Source organism: Rattus norvegicus, chromosome 10 (assembly GCF_021556685.1).
Source record: "Rattus norvegicus strain SHRSP/BbbUtx chromosome 10, alternate assembly SHRSP_T2T, whole genome shotgun sequence".
Taxonomy (NCBI): Eukaryota; Metazoa; Chordata; class Mammalia; order Rodentia; family Muridae; genus Rattus; species Rattus norvegicus.
Genome location: NC_141543.1, coordinates 17,037,396 through 17,040,770, shown reverse-complemented (window position 1 = coordinate 17,040,770; position 3,375 = coordinate 17,037,396). Strand labels below are relative to the sequence as shown.

General features: G+C 49.2%; 1 long non-coding RNA gene across 1 annotated transcript; it reads right to left on the bottom strand.

The window, feature by feature from the left end:
• Nucleotides 1-447: 447 nt before the first annotated feature.
• On the bottom strand, nt 448-3,375 carry LOC148002768 (uncharacterized). Its single transcript, XR_015631446.1, has 2 exons — nt 3,080-3,375; nt 448-709 (listed from the first exon to the last, which is right to left on the bottom strand). It is a non-coding gene; the product is annotated as an uncharacterized LOC148002768 (long non-coding RNA).

Below are 3,375 nucleotides of genomic sequence, written 5' to 3'. Positions count from 1 at the left end.
AGCGAGAGCGAGAGCGAGAGCGAGAGCGAGAGCGAGAGCGAGAGCGAGAGCGAGAGCGAGAGCACCAAGGTGCATTAGCCAGGAGGGCAAAGGTACAAAAGGGGCAAGTATACAAAACTGCTGTATTACTTAGGGAAGAGCATCCCAGCCCCATGGGCTGCAGCATTTAGGGTAGGGGTGGAACATGCCAGCTATGGCCTGTTACAGGTAGGGCCTGAGGGATGCTGGGGGAGCCTGGCAGTCGAATCTGCTTTGATATGTTAAGTTGACACCTCAGCGCTTTGTCAGGGGTTTAAAACTTAACACTGAGGAGCTGGGGATTTAGCTCAGTGGTAGAGCACTTACCTAGGAAGCGCAAGGCCCCGGGTTCGGTCCCCAGCTCCGGAAAAAAAAGAACCAAAAAAAAAAAAAAAAAAAAAAACAAAAAACTTAACACTGTCCACTATAAAAGGCTGAATGCATTTATTCCCTGGTGCTTTACAAAGTGTGAGATCCTCTATTAGGAACAGGAGCCATCCACTAACAAACAGTACATTCCCTACTTCAGCCTGACCAAGAAAATAAGTTGCATATCCATATTGCTGTAACAGAAGGAAAATGCAGTCAGTGTAGGGAAGATTTACAAAAGCTGAACTCTTGAAACTGCAAGCCTGTCGAGTGGAAGGTGTCGACTGTGCTGAGTTTTGAAGAACTGGTTAGCTGAGACAGCCTGTAAACAAAGAAGACACCGCTGAAACCGGTGGGATATAAGACATACACACCGCAGACATTAGGCAAACCCACAAACAAGGTTCAACAGCATGTGCGTTACTCCCGAGACTTCGGGACACCAGCGACCATACAAGGAAAAGATTCCAGTAGCCAGAGTACAAAATGAAACCAAGCTCTAGCAACAGGGCTTGTTCTGAATGAAAAGTGTGTCAGGATGAGCCTTGAAGGAGAATGAGATCAATGCTGGCTTTTCTCTTAACATCGTGGTTTTCAAATATTTCTATAATGGACTCAATAGGTTGTGCCAGAGGTGGGTGAGGGGAGGGAAGTGGGGAAGAGTAGGAGGAGGGAGGAGGGGCAGGAAGAAGAGGGTGAGGAAGGAGGAGAAGGTAGTAGTTGTCGGGCATCCCGGGTATGAATTCCGAGAGCAGGAATCAGGAGGCGTTAAAGGGAGGGAAAAGGGGTGGGGGTTAAAATGTAAAAGTCTTAAATTTAAATTTAATAAGAATGTTCTACAGGCAAGGGCTGGCAAGATGGATGGCTTAGCAGTCAGGAGCAGTTAAAGCTCCTGCTGAGCAGCTCCCAGCTCCTGTAATTCCATCTCTGAAGGACCCGACACCCTCTTCTGAGTGTATCTGCACGTATATGCACACAGATACAGACAATAAATAGAAACGTTTAAGTATAAATATGTTTCAAGTTCTCTAAACAAAGACCCAACTTTCTGCATAATGGACTGCTATGCAAGTGCAGTGTGAGGCTTATAGCACACAAACTCTGTAACTTCCTCTGGTGAGGGGCTTAGATTGGGTAGGGGAAGGGTTAACGAAGCCTCTAGGAAAGAAGAAGCCTGGGAGGAAGAGCTCCATGATTTTAAAACTCTCGACTCCACAGCACCCCATTTTAGGGGTGCTGGTGAAACTACCCACCAGACTGGTTGCTGCTTATCCCTGGAGAACTCAGTGTTCCTCCAGCAGCACCAGAAGTGCAATTAGCAGAACTGAGCTTGTGGGTGGAACATGGAGTAGGAGAGACAGCACCCTGGGTCCCTGCCCAGACTGTGGAGGATCTCAGGAATCAGGAGGTGGGTAAAGATGGCTCCAGACAGAAGGGTTTTTTAATTCCCAAAGCTCTCTGACACTAGGGAAACCAAACAGAAATCCAGGATACTTTTTCAGATTCCCAAGCCTGCTCTTTTAACCTAAAGATAGCCTATTCAAGCCATTAGGGGAGATGCCAATCCCCATGGGGCTTCTTCATGCAGATGTCCTGTGGCTGCTCCAAGACAAGTCCCAAGACAAGCGAAAATCCTTTGGTGAGCCCTGCCACATGTAATGTGTCTGTCTGGTTCTCCACAGACTTGCACAGGGAAGCCACACTTGTCTCATGCTGGGGAGATTCCTGCCTTCTAGCACTGAATGAGCTTACCCTGAACCCTGATGGAAGATACATGTTGCTCTGAATTCAGATCCCTGTCACGGGGCTTGTTCCAAACAGAGTCTAATAATTTTATTTTCTGACCAGGACGTCTGTAGGGGAGGGAGCCTCACACCTGGTAATCAAGGACTCTGCCTATATTCCAAGGCTTATGGCTCTTTAATTTGTTTTTGGTTTCTTTACCTATTTATTTTGAAACGGGGTCTCTATGTAGTCAACCTGTCTTGGAACTCCCTATGTATACTGACTGGCCTCAAACTCACAAAACTCGGCCTGATTCTGCCTTCTCTTCCTTTAATTCTACGGCTAAAGGCATGGGCTACCACAGCCAGCGGTGGCTTCTTGAGGAAACTACTACAGAATCTCTTAAGTCCTTTCAGCTCCTAAAATTGATGATTTGGAGGACAGCCAACCACAATATTACCCCTGGTATCCTATAGCTGCCATTTTCATCTCTCTCACTGGGGGGTGGGGGAAGGGGAAGTATCCCCCCGCCCCCATACTAAAGTCAGCGTACTGGACGCAGGGTCAGTGGACGCTTTTCTGATTTTGGTTTGGTTTACCTTTTTGAGATGGGGCTTCTCTGTAGGGTCTGCTTTGTAGACCAGGCTGGCCCGTACTCACCACCTGCCTCTCAAGTGCTGGGATTAAAGACATGAGCCACCACTCTAGGCTACAGCTTTGTGGCTACAGACAGAGGAGGTCAGCTTAAATTTCAAGCTCCTAGGATCATCTCTTAAAAGCCTCACTTCCTGTTTTTGCTGGGGGCTGGCCCAGGAGAAAATAGCCCTCTAAAAACAGCAAGCACCAAATTCTCTGTGATGTACTTTCCACAGCACAAGGCCTCTGTGGGTCCTGAATCAGAACTCTGCAGGTCCCCTCAGGGCTTCAAAGTAGTCAGTACCACAGCTTCCGAAGGGTAGAGCCTCACCAACAACGGCCTTCAGGACACAGCCTTGTCCCCTGGGTAACTGGGCCGGCTTCGGGCTCCTAGGTGTCCCCTGGCTGGAGGGTGAGGGTGACCGCCTGGAAGGACGCTTCCCGGGGATGTCTGGGACCTGCGGGGCTGGCGTGCAACTACCTCGCGTCCACTAGATCTCGGATACAAGACAAAGCTCGGGCTCGGACACGAGGGAGTTGAAGGGATCTTGCAACCGAACGCCCAGTTCCCGCCTACCCGAGACTCAGTGGAGCCTCCAGGAAGCTCCGCAACCCGCTTCCACGTCT